General features: G+C 37.7%; 1 protein-coding gene across 1 annotated transcript in view; it reads right to left on the reverse strand.

Annotated features, from left to right (window-relative positions):
* Nucleotides 1–18,146, reverse strand: part of SYNPR (synaptoporin) — a 289,796-nt gene that overhangs the window by 182,856 nt on the left and 88,794 nt on the right. The window lies entirely within an intron of this gene.

An 18,146-nucleotide genomic window follows, 5' to 3' on the forward strand; every position in this document is an offset into this window, starting at 1 on the left:
TCTTTGACACTCTTACTTTTGAATAGTAGAGCTAATTCTCCTCTCCTTAAGTCTGGGCTAAATTTACTTTCTTCAAAGGAACAGAATGTTGCAACAGTGATAGTGTGTGACTTCCCAGGCTAACCCCCCAAAAACATTGTGGCTTCCTCCTTGATCTCTCTCTTGGGAACATCTTGCTGTGGGGAATGCCAAGTACCATGTAATAAGGACACACTAGCAGCCTTATAGGGAAATCTACATGGCAAGAAAATGAGGTATTTTGCCAACAGACAGCTCCAACTTGCCATCCATGTGAGTAAACCATCTTAGAAGTGAATTATCTAGACCTCCAGGTAATTGCAGCCTGCCTGATATCTTGACTGTGGCCTTACATGAAAATCCATAAGTCAGACCCTCCCAGCTAAACTGCTTCTGGATTCCTGACCCAAAGAAACTGTATGGAATAATTAACACTTACTATTATATTAAGCCTTTAATTTTGGGGGCAATTGTTAGGCAGCAATCGATAACTAATATCCTGTAAGAAAACAAGCTATTTTGCTGTGAAAGAGCCCCCACAATCTCATCTGCATGTAAATTTTAACATTCTTTTCTTTATACAACTGCAGGTCAGCTGGGATGGCTCTGTTCTTCTTGGCTGAGTTTATCTATCCCTCTACAGAATGAGTTGAGGGTTGGCTCAGCTATATGGTTCTGCTGCATGTGACTCTCATTTCCACTGAACTACAGAGGTGGTTTAGACATTTTCTTCTCATAGACAGAGGCATCAAAGAACAAGCATAAATATGGGAAGCCTTTTAAGGCCTAGACTAGGAACTAACATGCTTTCACTTCTACCTCATTCAATTGACCAAATCAAGTTTACATAGTTGAATGCAAATTCAAGATACAGAAATATATCCTTTAGTGACAGGAACTATAAAATCTCATGGCAAAGACTATGGAAGTAGAATTCTGTTATTGGGAGGCAGTAAAGCATTGGCATGATAATCTAGTCTACCACAGCCAGATCCTCTACACTGTGTAATAGCAGACACTTTGACCTAATCAGATGGCCCCCTCAGGCTCCGAATCTCAAGTTGAATGATGCAAGGTTGGAGAAGCTTCCATTCATTCTAGCTGTAGGTCCTGGTGAAGCTTTTCCTACCATGAAAGCAGTCATTTCTGCTTATTTCCTAGCCTGGGTCTCCAGGCCTTTCAAACAATCATCATGGGATGTGGTTTTGATTGGCTCATCAGTTAGATGCTATCATCTGATAGGTTCCTCGGAAAGTATACTATAAAGTCGTCAGTATCAAATATAGCTCTTCATGCATGTTGGAAGTAACAGAGAAAAAGAGAGCTTATCTCTTTGTCATAGAGATCATGCTTTTGTTAATAGCATCTAAGATTCCAATTGCTTTACCTAAGAACTCAGAATCTTTTTTTAAAGACACTGTTCTTTGACTCATCCTCTATTTATGCAGTCACTTTGTCATTTTCAAGTTGAAGTCCTTCTTGGTCTTGGAGTTGACTTCATTTACAGAAGCTGAAGAAGAACAATCAAACTAGCGGTGAGTCATGCTCCCAGAACCAAATTGGTCACTTGATCATTTTGTAACCCTTGTTTAAAACAACAACAACAAAAACCAAACAGCAACAAAAAAAGAAATCCTTTCACCCCTCCTCTTCATCCTGCCCTCTTGGAACAATAAAAAGCGTCCCCCTCCTCTGTCCATCTCCAAGGATAATTGGAGATTCTGTTTTCTATTATGTTTGGAGTATGTTGCACACCCCGGAATAATTTCTTTTCTGAAGCTATCTGAATGCCTTCTCAATGCAACTTTTAATTTTCTTCAAAGACAACCTTGGGGCACAGAAAAAGAAAGAATTTATTAATTCTAATATCTCTTGAACACTGTTCATGGGACATTATTTTATTTGGGGGAAAGTGATCATCTTCCTCAGAGGAGAAAAGAGTTTTTATAAAGAAGATAACTGACTTATTCAGTCATACAGCTAGTCAGTGACAGCATGGATTGAAACCTAAATCTGCCTAATTCTCAGTCTTTATTTTACACCATGGTAGATGGCCCAGTATTGACTCAGCTTCTGATATCACAGATCTTCAGAACAAGTAAGACATTAGGATTTGCTGAAAGCCGTGATTTCATTACTGTGATCTTCTGGGTCTAAGAATTCCTCAAAGGTGCCTCAGAAGCTGCCATAAATGGAGAGTGAGAGGGATTGGAATGAGAGAAAGGAAGGGAGGGAATAAGTGAAATGGAATCCAGGTATGTAGCACTTTGGGCCTTCTATTCTATTCTATTTTAGCCAGAGCATCTCTATTTCTGTTTTATATATCAGAGTCCTGATTAAGATCATTTTAAAGGGTTCCACTGCATTAATGAGTTTAAAAGCTATAAATTTGAAGCAACTCCCTCATTTCCCAGATCTATGATTCTGGAGAGAGTTTAGATGGTTGGCTCCAGGAACCAGTCAAAAGCAGTGCTAAGACTACTCCCAGATACCTCAGCACCCAATAGGTCACTTTCTCTTCTCTCTCTCCTTTAAAGTCTTCAAGAACTAACCCACCCCACCATATTTTCCTCATCAATATTCCCACTATTTTAGTCCTAGAAAAGCCTGAAATAAATTATATGCAGAAAGTTCTCACAGGCATGAAATATTTAAATTTTACTATTTGCCTTTTTGTCAGTTTTTGGGTATTGATGGTTCCCGGGCTGGAGGAAGATCTTAGCTCCTCCCTCATACATGGTTTCCAACTAACAACTTGATAGCCCAGAGACTTATCCAAAAGTGTTCTTGACATGTTAAGAAAAAAAGATGCTGTCAATCTAGGAACTGAATATGTTGGTTAAAAAAGAGGGGATGCCTGAACTAATATTGTTTCTGAAAGGGATACTGATTTAGGATGTCTCAGGAAGGAGTGATTGAAACCTTCTCCATCCCTAGACAAGGCATATTGACTTACCCACAGAGTTGATTTTATAATTTCTCTCCTCAAGCTTCACTCCCATAAAATTTGTTTCATCAAAAAGAGAGCTCTCAAAGTTTCATTTTTAGGCTAATAGCTTTTCTGAGAAAACAAAACAAAACAAAACCTTGAGGAGCCTTGCAACGTGATGAATTGCTGAATTGAAGAGCATTTAGAGGATCCTTTCACAGAGAGGGCATAAGAGCCCCAAAATTAATTAAGTGTGGAGCTGATGTCATACAAAGGACTGTCCAATGTTCAGGTGTGATCACCCCAATGATGTTAGGTATGCAATCAATGCATTAATAGTTGGCCCCTGTCTGGTGAGGAATTCTAGCACAGATGATTGGTTAGGTTTATGTGTTCCCTTCCAGGTAGTTACTATCCTTATTAGTAAGGCTGCTTACTATGGACCAGGAACTGCTCTGAATGCTTTACATGTTTTCAGTCATTTAATCCTCACCAGAGATGAGGAAATAGAGGTAAAGAGAAGTTAATTAAGACACCAAGTTAAACTTTTACATAGATGCATTTCTAGGATTTTAATCATTGATGTTGTAAAACAGAAGAGATGTTCTTCTCAGCCATTAGCAAGAACAAACATTTTTTAAATCCCAAGAAATGATTTTGTACCCATATTAAATAAGAAAAAGGAGAAAAAGAAGGAAAAATTATTTAAAGTGCAACCCCTGATGCAGATAAAGTTATAGTGATAAAGCCACATACATTGAAAGAGATAATGTGTATATATAATACATAATAATGATGTATATACATACAATCATTGGTATATGTTAAACATTTAAAGCTTGTTATCTGTTATTGCTAGTTATTGCTATTCTTACTTCACATGTAATAAAGAGATAGTACTCATGAGCTGTGTGAACTCAAGCAGCTTGCTTGGCCTCTCTCTAGTTTTCTGAATCTCATCATCTTCATCTGGCAATAGGTACAATTATGATACATACCACACAGAGTTGTTGTGAGGTTCAGATAAGATAATGTGTATAAAGTGCTTAGCACAATGCCTGTCACATAGTAACCACTCACCATATGAGAGCTGGCCATTTTGTTACTGTTATAATTATTAAATAATTACTCTTTAATTATTATAGTTTTAAAATGTCATAACTATTTTGTTACTACTATAATTATTTGTTACTGTTATAATATATCTACTGCACATATTTTGCCAGCAGCACTGAAAATTTGTGCCACCCTTCTGGAAACACGTCAAGATAAATTCACATACTACGAGTCACAAAGAGGCTTATTTCCACTTCTGAACATTTATTATAAGGAAATAACTCAAAGGATTCAAGAAGCAATGTGCAAATTGCCTTTAGCATTATCTCCAATAATCCTGTGTTTTAGGAAAAGAAGGGTGGCCATCCAACAACTTTGAGTAATGTGGAATAATGATAATAGCCAATAATAATGTGGCTGGAACCAGAAACCAGCACCCCATATGATATTCCCCTCAGAACTATTTAATGATCAGTGGTCAGACCCTGAAATAAGTCTGGTCTAGAGCTTTTTAAACCTATTATTACTCATCATGTGTGGGTTATAATAAATAGCACACTGCTTTTCACATGGTGGTATGGACTAGTAAATCCATATCTTGATGGATGCACCTATTTATACTGAAGATTTTATTAGGTAAATTTTGCCCCATAAATATGAGATAGTTGCAAGCTTTTTCTGATGCTACTACTCAGAATTGTTTTAGAGGCTAATATTCGTTTTGGCTAAAAAATTGTTTAAAGCATGATTATTTAAGGCATTTTTGTTTCTTTCAACATATTTCTATTGTCTCAGCTAAAATTCTGCAGAAGTAATTCTGAACAGAATGAGACTTGGTGTTTCAGCTTTATTTGGTTATATCTTGGCAGTGTGGCTTATAGCAATTTAACATACTTACTGCCCGGGGAAATCTGCGGAGCATTTTCTCTTTGGAAGAGAGCTGAATGGCCTCTTTGATCCAGAAAAGTTGAGAGTGGATTTGCTTTAAAGGTAAGAGATTTTGCCATATTAAAGGAAAAAATGTGCAGATGCAATTGCCCAATTTTTTAAAAAAGCAAGAACAAAAGTTAAGTACACATAGAGGCTCATTAATATTGTCCTCGGGGACCAACCAGGAAATGCTCAATATGAACACAGCTTTCCAATGTTTCTAGTAATAATCTCTTGGATAGAGTTAAAACAAGATTTAATTTACATCAAAGTCTGAGAATGAGTAGGGTTAAAGCTAGACTCTAACAGTGAATTTTTTTTAAAAAGAAAGAACGAGCAGAAAATAGAATTATAAAATGAGTTGTATCAGGAAACAGCCTAAGAGAAGTTTAAGAGGCTTGTTCAAGGGATCCCTGGGTGGCGCAGGGATTCGATCCTGGAGACCCGGGATCGAATCCCACGTTGGGCTCCTGGTGCATGGAGCCTGCTTCTCCCTCTGCCTATGTCTCTGCCTCTCTCTCTCTCTCTCTCTCTGTGTGTGACTATCATAAATAAATAAATAAATAATTTTTAAAAAGGGGGGGGCTAGTTCAAGTTTGCACAACCAGGAAAGGGGAAAAGGTAAGATTGGAATTCAGGTCTGTCCTATTCCAAAGCTCATTTGATTGGAAAAGTCTATCAGCAAAGAGACAAAAACAATACCATTTACTATTCATTAAGTTAGCAAACATGAAATTTGGCTATAGTTCCAAGATGAGTGGGGAAACAGTCACTGTCTAACAGTGAAAGGAGTGAATATGAAATGAGCAGCTACTTTGGAGACCTGTGTACTCTGTGAACCAATAATTGTACTTCTTAGTATTTTATCTTAGAAACACACTCACATACATGCAGGAGATATGACATGAATGAGACTTTATTTTAGCCTTACTTACAATACAAAAAAGAAAGAAATAAAGAAGAAAAGAAACAAAAGAAAAGAGAAAAAGAAAATAACCCCGGTATTCATCAGCAAGGAGATGGGTAAAATATATTTTGATGCATTTGATCCTGTTCAATTTCACACAACTTTTCCAAGGAGTGGTTTAAGTTTGTGTATAACCAACAAATAAAAATCCAAGACATATTTGTCAGTGATTCATGGTTGAATCCAAGTTGAAGAACAATGCATATAAAATTATATCATTTATGCTAGACTCCCAGCCATATTATTTAGTTTTCCAGGGCATACTCATGTATAGGAGTATAGGAAAACATAAAAATGTATAGAAAAGGAAAAATAATGCATAGCAGAATCATTATATACTCACTACAGTGTTGGCCTCTAAGGAAGGAGAGAAGATGGGAATTAGGGTATAAGTCAAGAAAAACTAAAATTTACTTATGATATTTTAGTATATTTTTCCCACATAAATGAAAAAATGGAATTTCTGACTCATAAACTCAATCATTAATTACTTCTATAAATAGAAGTTAAGAAAAATAAAAGAAAATGAAAAACAAAATAAAAGAAAATGTTGTTTACTGAGTGAAAAGCATCCCCCAATATGAAAATGGAGGCCTAGTTCATCACCACATTCCAGAAAAAGAAGTTACTGTGTGGCTGGATATTATGGCTGAACAATCAGGCACTTGAGGAATAACTGAGGTCCTGGGATGATCTTCATAATACTGCTTTCCATTTGTTCAGCACTTTGCAGTTTTCAAAGTCCTTTCCCCATACATTATCTCCTAGATTCCCACAATAGTCTTATGAGGCTGCAGCGGTATTCCCAAGATGATGCTCAAGAGTCTGGGAAAGATAACACATTTCCAAGATTCCACAAACAGATATATACATACATACAATACCATTTCTTCCAGAATAATGAGTAGCTAGATTTTAGGGGTCCTTTTGTGTATATGGCTATTCCTCTCGTGGCACAAATGGGTATGGAAAGTGACCATTTGAAGAGTTCGTGTACAGTGGAGTAACCTGAGAACCTACTTGATTTTTGCCTCTGAAACCAGAGAGCAGTATCATTTCTGAAAAGTTGATTCTTACTGCCTGGAATTAGGTAATCTAATATTCCACTTTGCATCTACTAATGCAAGACCTTGAGAAGGAGGAATGTGTGGTACCATTTCTGGGACTGATTCTCATGTCTTCTCCATGATATATTGAACATTATTCAAATATTAATTATTAACAGTGCATTTTAGTTAGACAATAAAGTTGCTAGTCCTAATGGAGTTGGAGTTTACTTATAACATGAGTTCACACTTAGAAGTTTCTCTTCACTGTTCATGTCTGAAGAGGCAGCATAGTGTAGGAAAGGGCAAAGGGCATAGTCGTTAAGGGTCAAAGCACTAGAGTCAGGCAGACCTGAATTATTATTTTGCTTCTGCTACTTACAAGCCATGAAACTTTGCATACATAAAATTACTTCTATAAGTTTCAGCTTCCTCATCTGTAAATTGTGGTTAGCCTGGGAGCTAAGAAAGTAGACTCTGAACCGATTTATATTGATTCACATCTCACCTCTGCCACTATCTTCCTATGTAATTGTGGAGAAACTACTTAATCTTTCCTCACCTCACTTTTTTTATCTGCATGAGAGGTAATAGTTGTACCCACCTTAGTATTGTTGTAAGAGTTAGATGAGTTAATATGTATATATATATACATATTAACATATACATATATACATATACATATATGTATATGTATATACACATATATAGTTGTGCCATAAATATATACATATATATTATATGTATACATAATATACATATAATATACATATTATATATACACATATAAAACGTGTGTGTCTCTGGTACATACAGTGTCATAACTGTTAGCAATTATTATTGCCCTTAACTTAGTATGCAGCACATAGTAAGTCCTCAATAAATGACAGTGGATGCTGATGGTGCTATTAATACTATTGGCCTACAGAAAGAATTTTTCAGATTCAGACAAACAGAAGGCCAGATTCCTCTGTCCAGGGAGAGGGGCAAAGTGATACTCAGTGGATGCCTATTACTTGAAGGACTAACAGATACAAATGTCCTCAGGAAGCCAGAACAAATGCCTGTACCAAACATATAGTCACAAAGACACGTTGGTGCAAGTTTCACGGACTTTCCATGTCACAGTTAGACAGAGTCTACAATGGCCTAGGTTGGGGCCCAGGAAGGGATTGAGAAGGGCAGGTCGGAGAGAGGAACTCCACTAAGACTATTTTTAAGCATGGCCAGAGCTCTGAATAGCGATGGAAACAATCCTTTTTTTTTTAAACAATTCTAAGAAGAGTCATCCCCATGTTTTCCCCCATAAATAGGCCAAAACATTATTATTAGAAGTTGGATTGTGATGAATCCAGTAAATCTCACTTTAATAATTAGTTAATCCATTCAAAAAATATTGAGGACTTGCTATGGCTCAGCAATTCTATTCTTTTTTTTTTTGGTATATTTTTTTATTGGAGTTCGATTTGCCAACATATAGTGTAACACCCAGTGCTCATCCTGTCAAGCGTCCCCCTCAGTGCCTGTCACCCAGTCACCCCATCCCCCACCCACATCCCCTTCCACTACCCCTTGTACATTTCCCAGAGTTAGGAGTCTCTCATGTTCCATCACCCTTACTGATATTTTCCACTCATTTTCTCTCCTTTCCCCTTTAATCCCTTTCACTATTTTTATATTCCCCGAATGAATGAAACCATATAATGTTTGTCCTTCTCCAATTGACCTACTTCACTCAGCGTAATACCCTCCAGTTCTATCCATGTTGAAGCAAATGATGGGTATTTGTTGTTTCTCATGGCTGAGTAATATTCCATTGTATACATAAACCACATCTTCTTTATCCATTTATCTTTCGATGGACACCGAGGCTCCTTCCACAGTTTGGCTATTGTGGACATTGCTGCTATAAACATTGGGGTGCAGGTGTCCCAGCGTTTCACTGCATCTGTATCTTTGGGGTAAATCCCCAGCAGTGCAATTGCTGGGTTGTAGGGCAGTTCTACTTTTAACTCTTTGAGGAACCTCCACACAGTTTTCCAGAGTGGCTGCACCAGTTCACATTCCCACCAACAGTGCAAGAGGGTTCCCCTTTCTCCACATCCTCTCCAACATTTGTTATTTCCTATCTTGTTAATTTTCCCCATTCTCACTGGTGTGAGGTGGTACCTTATCGTGGTTTTGATTTGTATTTCCCTGATGGCTAGGGATGCGGAGCATTTTCTCATGTGCTTGTTGACCATATCTATGTCTTCTTTGGTGAAATTTCTGTTCATGTCTTTTGCCCATTTCATGATTGGATTATTTGTTTCTTTACTGTTGAGTCTAATAAGTTCTTTATAGATCTTGGATACTAGCCCTTTATCTTATAGGTCATTTGCAAATATCTTCTCTCATTCTGTAGGTTTTGTTGACTGTTTCTTTTGCTGTGCAGAAGTTTTTTTATCTTGATTAAGTCCCAATAGTTCATTTTTGCTTTTATTTCTCTTGCCTTCATAGATGTATCTTGCAAGAAGTTGCTGTGGCCAAGTTCAAAAAGGGTGTTGCCTGTGTTCTCCTCTAGGATTTTGATGGAATCTTGTCTCACATTTAGATCTTTCATCCATTTTGAGTTTATCTTTGTGTATGGTGTAAGAGAATGGTCTAGTTTCATTCTTCTGCATGTGGCTGTCCAATTTTCCCAGCACCATTTATTGAAGAGACTGTCCTTTTTCCAGTGGATAGTCCTTTCTGCTTTGTGGCATATTAGTTGAGCATAGAGTTGAGGGCCCATTTCTGGGTTTTCTATTCTGTTCCATTGATCTATGTGTCTGTTTTTGTGCCAGTACCACACTGTCTTGATGATCACAGCTTTGTAATACAACTTGAAATCCGGCATTGTGATGCCCCTGGCTCTGGTTTTCTTTTTCAACATTCCCCTGGCTATTCGGGGTCTTTTCTGATTCCACACAAATCTTAAGATGATTTGTTCCAACTCTCTGAAGAAAGTCCATGGTATTTTGATAGGGATTGCATTGAGCCCAGCACTATTCTTAGTGCTCAGCATACAACCAGGAACGTAGTAGATACGATCCCCAGCTTCCTGGTGCTGACAATCTAAACACAAGAAAGAGGAGACAGGACTCTGGGGGTGTAAGCGAGCTTCAGGGCATAAGGAAATCCAGGAGAGCAGAGAGAACTTCCAAGAAGAAGGAGGTCTTGGCTGAGTAGCTGGGAGAAGTTAGAGGTGAGCATTTTAGGCAGAAGGAACATGACAGAAGACCCTGGGGAAGGCTGCATTAAAGAGTTTCAAAACATACACACGCAAAAATCCCAATCAGGCTGGAGTTGGAGTGTCTCTAGGAATGTGTGAAAGAATGAGGAATCCAAGATCTAGAGTGTTAGAATATTTTGCCCAAGTTCACAGAACAGGATGCATGCCCAAGTTTGACCAAAAGACTGCTCTATTTCCTCTCACATGGAGTCGTTGGCATTGTTGGCAATGAGCTGTACGAGCTCAGGAAGCAATTGGCAGTGACACCATATCTTTTTTTAAGGATCAGCACAGATCCCTTTCTTTCAGGCCCACAGACTCTTTTATCTCTAACCTTTCAGTTATTCACATCAAAACCCATCACACTTGAATTTCATAGTCATTCAGTTTTTCTTGGGTTTCCTGCCTTTGATGTATTTAACAGCCACCTGAGCATCATTTGGAGGCTGCATTCTTGCTACTTTGATTTGCTAAATGTACCCTCAAGAGAAAGGCCTGACTGGAAATCTAGCTACTTCTATTCAATCTTTTGATGAAGATTCAAAATTAGGCTGCAAAATATATTTGTTTATCATGATCTTTAGAGAGAGAATTCTTTCCCAGTTGCCAATTTGTGTGCAGGGTGGAAAATGCTGATGTATCACATGCTTTTGTCTTCATGGTGCTAAGACAATATTAAATATCTCGTGAAAAAGTGGAATTCATTAGTGTTTGGATGCTTTCATAGGTTCCTAACCAAAAGTGAAATGCTACTTGTGGAAATGCCAGTATAGAGCTCAGAGTGCGCTTTCGATTAACTATAATGATGGTTCTTAATTATTAGCACCTCCTATGTTCCAAAGTGCTTTTATGTGCACATTAATAATTATCCTTACAAGAAAAAATTATCATTACACCAACCCTGCCAACTCAGAATTATCAGCCCCATTTTATATATAAGAACAGTGAGGAAAAGAGGATGGAAGTAACTTGCAAAATAAAAGTGGCAGAGACAGAATTTTCACTTTGGTTGTAAAGAAAAATAGATGTCGGATGTTTTGTTTGGCATCCATATATCTTTTATTTTTATATTGACCACAGCATGTTGATTTTCCTTTGGAGAATCACCCCTATTGCCTTCTTAATGCACATGATTCCAGAGGGGCTGATGGGATGTCAAGCTTCCCACATAACACCCACCTGGTCAATAAAGATACCCTACCCCCAACCATAGTGATTGCTTTAAGAATGGGCACATCACTTAAGTGAGCCAATCAGAGACAAAGAACATTAATCCCACTGAGTTCCCTGGACCCATTGGTAGAGGAGACATTCCTTCTTCTCAGTACTTAACCAGGGATGCTGTAAACCCAGGACTACCAATAGCCATCTTTGGGAAAGCTGCCTGACAATGAAGCCAACCTGATAACATCATTTGGACTCTGTCCCAGTCATGTTGAGCCTAACAATTCCCTCTTCCCCCTCTTTTTTATGTTTAAGGCTCATTTTTGTTATTTGGAACCAAAAGCATTTGTCTAAAAATGGAGCCCAAACACACTCTATCCAGTTAATGAACTACACACTATATATAAAGGGGACTCAATAAAATACATTTTTTATTCCTAATTTCTCTAACAGTAACTCCAAAAAGATCATTGCTCTTACTCTTGCTGATCTTAATTTGATAAAAATAAAAGCCCAGATGCAGCCAAAATTCTAAATCTCCTCATACAAAAGTCCAAAATATCTAATTTTGAAGATCAGGACAATAGTTTTATCAAAATATAGTAAAAATCCATCCCTTTTTCTATTTATGGGAATTTGTGTTTTGTGAGTAGTTACCAATTAATAGTTTTGGTAATCTACTATCAAATTTCTGGGTAAAAATAAAATAATTCCTGGAACCCCATGGGGCTCAGTCTCTGCATAGTCACACTTTAAAGCACCATTCAAAAGCTATACATACAGTTTAAAAAAAAATTCCAAACTTCACTTGAGCTTCTGAAAAATATTAAATGGGGTACAGTTCATGGTGGATGCTGTGATGTGTCACCCAGCTATCCATTCAGGAATAAGGGGCATATTACCTTAGCTATAGATCATGCCACTGGCAGACAGGGCCCGCTATCAGCCTCTTCATAGCTTGCCTTAGTTGAAGAGGGCACCCTTACCCAAAGTCACACCCTCTTCCTGGGACAACCCACAATCAATGACTGAGCATAGGCACAAAGCCCACACCTCTGGTCCTAACTGGGCAGAACTGTGATGGGTCATCCTATCTTTAGGACCTCTACAAAGTTAGCTGAAGCCTTTTCTATGACTATTTTGTAGCTCATCTTCCTCTGTTCAAGCCTGGTTCCTATCCCCAGGTGTTGATCCAAGTCCTCTCTGACAAATGTCCTGGTTACAAGTCTTTGACTCAGAGTCAGCTTCCTGCAAGATCCAACGTTTAACAGATAGCAGTACATCATGAAAGCTTTTCCCCACACCCCACAGCTGCTGCTTCAAAGCCCCCAAATCCCTGAATAGCCCCCACCCCACACACCTCTTCCTGTATTCCTCACTTCCAGCTCTTTGGTAAACTTGGCCTCTTTGACTATGACCCAGTTCCCATCTCCCATCTCCCCCCTTATTCTTCTCTACCATTCTCCAAATTCTGAAACACGTCTAGTAAAGAAGAGTCTGGCCTGATAGAGGAATGAGGAAAGACTTAGAAGGGTACATTCAAAGTTGTTCTAATCACACAATACCACAGTGATGCTAAAGTCCTTTTTACACAACAGCAAACCCAAATATGGAAAGATGTGAGGGCTGCAGGGACTGGTGGTATTTAAAGATCATTAAGCTGAACATGCCAATGGAAAACTCTAAAGGTTAAGCAATGTGAAGTCTATCCATGAGAAAATCACAGATTTGTATCCTCCCTTCTAAATATTTTGGAGTTCTACATAATCATGTGGGGTTTTTTAAGTTTTTTTTTTTTTAAATATAGTGATTGAAACAAAATATAATGCTGTGTATTTGGATATAAGGTAGATTATGGATATGGTGAAAATTGCAAAGGTGATATGCAAATCACTGAATTATAGGTATTCCTTTCTTATGGTGTTGTGGGGATCAGGTCAGAACATTATGCAAGCATAAACACTGTGTTTGAGTGGAAGATAACTGTTTTGCTCTATGGAACATTGCACTAAAAGATAGTACTGAATTAAAGAGATGGCAATTTTCCTAAGAGGACTGCCAGGCCAAATAAAACTTGACCCCAGAGTAACGGGATTCTTGAGGGACAAGGCCATTTGTTTTGAAAAACCCTAATTATCTGGAAAGAAGACCAAAGGCCACTTAGCAGGGTCCCCGCTGTGTTGTTGAGGTTCTCCTATGACCTGAGGCACACCATCAACCACCAAGACAGACAGCATACTTTGTGGCACAGCCTGATGTGCTGACCTACAGCAGCACCACACTGCGTTCTGCATGACCAGCCTCCGGCTCCCACCAGGTTGACCCTGGCTAGCTGCATACCACATCCCTTAAGGCTGATCCCAGGTCAGTCACCCAGAATGGAAGTTCATCAGAACATAGTGATCACAGTCAGATTTGCATGTTAAGGGGAAAAGAGAGAGAGAGAGGGGGCGGGGGGGAAGTAAATATAATCCAACTCTGCTCTTATTCTCATAGAAGATAATTACAGCCAAACAAGAAAATTTAATGTCAAAGTGCCAGACTATATTATAATTAAACAAACACAAAGCAGGTTTCAGGAACTTTGACAATGCCACCTAAACGATTCAAACAAAGCTTGTTAATGAGGATGGCAGACACCTTGCCATTACTCCAGAACTCAGCACTGTCCCGTGCCTTTTAAGATGGCAGGCAGCCATGGAACATGTGGACTCCTACATGGCAGAAGACATTTGTTTCTGTATTTTGGGGATTGAGGCTCCCTCAGCTAAATCAGAAGCTGTGGGTTCAATTAAAACAGGGTTCAAATCTCACTTAACCAATTAGTATAGGCATGCACTGTGCTTCAATTTCCTACTTATAAAAATGGATTAATGACAGTAATGAGAAATATATAAAGCCATACACCATGAAGCCTCACTTGTAAGTACAAATGATATATTTCGTATGGTATATGGTATATTTGTTACCAAGATAATTAGTGCTGACCATACACCTGATATATTTATAGGGGCTTGGTAGGTGTCAGATGAGATGAAATAGAGGTGAATGAACTTCTAGCTACTTTCAATTCCCAAGATATAACTCAGCAATTATCCAGCAAGGTCTTGACAGAGCTAGCATTTAGTCTTGAGTCTTTTGCTTTCATAGTCTGTGAGGTTATGGTTTTTCTCTGTAGAGTGACTTACATATAGCATGTGCTTCAAAAGAGCTGTTGACTAACTCCATGATAGAATAGTAAATGGCACAGCATGTAGGTGAGTTTACCCAAACTCATGATAGGGAGTTTTCTTCTATGTAGTCTCATATAAAGTCTAGACACATACTCCTAAGTTCTCAGCCACTACAATATTTGATAACATTTTCCAGATGATTTTTTTGAAAAACAGAAATTCGTGTTTTCAGGAAGAAGAGCTAAAGGTGCTATTAATGTTAAAGCCACATTATGAGTATATGTGTCTTCAGTCCAAAGGAAAGAGCTGTAAAAGAACTCTCTAGTTTACTGAGTGATTTCAGGTCTATTGTTCTGCTTGTCACAAAAATTCTCAAAGAGTTGAAACCATGATTCTCAAATTGTGGGGCACATTCTTAGAATAACAAGTGGTATTACATAATGTACAATATTAAATGACATTGAATCACACCTTCTAAAACCTATCCCTCTTTTAAATTATTTTTCAGTACTATTTATAATATCCAGGAGAAAGTCTCAGTCTGGTACTAGAATGTCCTTAACAACTCCATAATATTCACTAACAACCTGTCTGCGAGGTGGGAGGAGAAGGGAGGGAAAGTAATTAAGGGGCTGGGGAGAACACATAATTGTCACCTTCAAAGCACTGTGCAGTATTTAGGAAGAATTTTAAAATACAGCGTTCTTTGTTGTATTCAGAGCTATCTACTTAAAGAAGAGTATCAAGTACATACTAAGCAAATAATGGTACAGGAAGTATCAGTATGATACAATAACTGAGAAAGTGGTTTTAGATGATGGAAGTTTACATTCATACTTTGCATCCAGCAGTAAAGCTGTAGGTGTGAGACCTGGGAAAAAGGGTCCTCCCACACCTAAATCTTGTGTTATTTCCACCTCAAGAATGCCTCCTAAATAATTAAAACCAAGGGTAGGGTAAGTCTAAGTAGAGGTTAAGAGCTCTCCTATCTAGTGAGATCTGAGGTTGAGTGCAGCTTCAATGCCACTAGCTATGCTTTATTGACAAGTTACTTAAAATCCCTAACCCCCAATATCTACCTTTTAGAAAAGGAGATAAGCATAGCATCTAACCCAAAGGGTTCTGTGGTGCTTTAATGAGAAAAATCAATATCAAGCATTTAGCACAGTCCCACAGATATAGGAGCTCCATAAATGTCAGCTCAAAATATTGATTACAAAGCTAGAAAAATCACACTTCTTTATTTCAAACTATATACCGAAGCCATAGTAATCAAAACAGTATTGGATGCACATAAAAACAGACACATAGACCCGTAGAACAAAATCAGGATCCAGAAATAAACCCATGCATATACAATCAACTAATCTTTAACAAGAACAACAAGAACACACAATGAGGAATAGTGTTGAGAAAACTGGATATTCACATACAAAAGAATGAAACTGGATTCCTATCTTACAATGCCCACAAAAATTCATTCAAATTGGTTTAAAGACCTAAATATAAGCCTTGAAACTATAAAAATCCCATAAGAAAACATAGGGAAAAAGTTCCTTGATGTTGTTTTCAGCAGTTTTTTTTTGGGATATGATATCAAAAACAGAGGAACAGTAGCAACAAAATAAACAAGTGGGACTACGTTAAACTAAAAGTTGCACAACCAAAGAAATAACAGAATGAAAAAGCAACATAAGGAAAGGGAGAAAATATTTGCAAATCTTATAGATGATAAGGAATTAACATCCAAATCATATAAGGAATTCCTACAACAAAAAGTAAAAAAAAAGGGGGGGAGGGGAGAGAGAGAAACTTTACTACAAAATGAGAAAGGACCTGAATAAACGTTTTTCCAAAGAAGACATACAAATGGCCAGCACGTACATGAAAAGGTGCTTATCACTCATCATCAGGGAAACACAATTTAAAACCACAATGAGATATCACTTCACATGTTAGGATGGTTAGTATCAAAAAGGCGAGAGATAAGTGTTGGGTACGGTGTAGAGAAAAGTCAACCCTATATATTATGGGTTGGAAAATAAATTGGTACAGCTGTTATGGAAAACAGTATGGAAGTTCCTCAAGAAATTAAAAATAGAACTACCATATGATCCAACAGTCCCACTTCTGGGTATATATACCCAAAGAAAATGAAATATGTATCTCAAAAAGATCTGCACTCTCATTTTCATTGTAGCATAGTCACAATAGCTAAGATACAGAAACAACCTAGAGGATGTTTCATCAACAGATGAATGGCCAAAGAAAATGTCTCTCTCTCTCTCTCTCTCTCTCTCTCTGTCACACACACACACACACACACACACACACACACACACACAAGCACACACTGTGATGTTATTTAGTCATAAAAAAAGGAAAGAAATCCTGCCATTTGCAAAAACATAGGTGAACCCGGAAGATATTATGTTAAGTGAAATAAGCCACACATGGATAGACAAATACTGTATGATCTCATTTATATGTGGAATCCAAAAATATTTGAACTCATAGAACTAGAGAGGAGAATGGCAGTTTCCAGGGCTAGAAGAAAGGGGGATGGGGAGAGGTTTGTCAAAGGGTACAAATTTCGAGGTATAAGACGAATAAGATCTGGTGACCTAGTATACAACATGGTAAACAACAGTTGAAATAATTGTACACTTGAAATTTGCTAAGAAAAGGCAACTTTGTGAGGTAATGGATGTGATGATAATTAACTTGAGTGTGGTAATGATTTCACGATATATTGAATATTAAACCACATTATACACTTAAAAATCACAGGTGCAACCTAAATATATATAATTGTTATTGTTATTTACACTTTAATAGGCTGGGAGAAAATATCGATTGAAAGGCTTTGAATCAGAACTCTGCCAAATGCTTGAACATCCTAGCATTACAATGAGTAGTTGTTCTGACCATCAGAAACTGACTGGTCTATCTTAGAACATATTCTTTTTTGAGGACAAACCCTAACCATGGCTAAGGAATTATAAGGCTTGTTCCTAAGAAGGACTCTGAAATACAGGGAATCTAAAATCACACCTTTTGGTCAGGCAATCATATTGTCATAAATAGCTAGGCTTTGGGGAAAGGGAGAGGTGAGAACTTGATCTTAACTGAATCTCAACAAAGGATGCTCCATTTAGAAGTAGAAGATAATATTTCACAGAATACATACTAATATCCAGAAAATTTTCAGAATGTTTATTAAGCACTTACTCTCTTCTATATTCTCTACTAGGTAATGGGGCTACAGCAATAAATGAGAGAGACTCAGGCCCTGCCTTTGTAGTGGTGCAATCAAATGTTCTAGAACCCTATCCCTGAGGTCACACAGTCTTACTAGCACTTGTTCAGGAGAAAGCATACTTGGAAAGGAACAACCACATAGGCATTAGGTAACTGGATTTGATATCCAGCACTGATTGCCCTCAGATGATTTGATACTTTGGAAAAGAGATTTTGCCTAAATGTCTCCAGTGATACAGCAAAATCATTAGATATTTAATCAGAATTTCCCAAATACCAAGCATTTATGTAACGTAGTTGTTGTCCTATCTATATTCCACTATACTATACATTTTTATTCTTTAAATTG

This window comes from Canis lupus, chromosome 19 (genome assembly GCF_048164855.1).
Source record: "Canis lupus baileyi chromosome 19, mCanLup2.hap1, whole genome shotgun sequence".
NCBI lineage: Eukaryota > Metazoa > Chordata > Mammalia > Carnivora > Canidae > Canis > Canis lupus.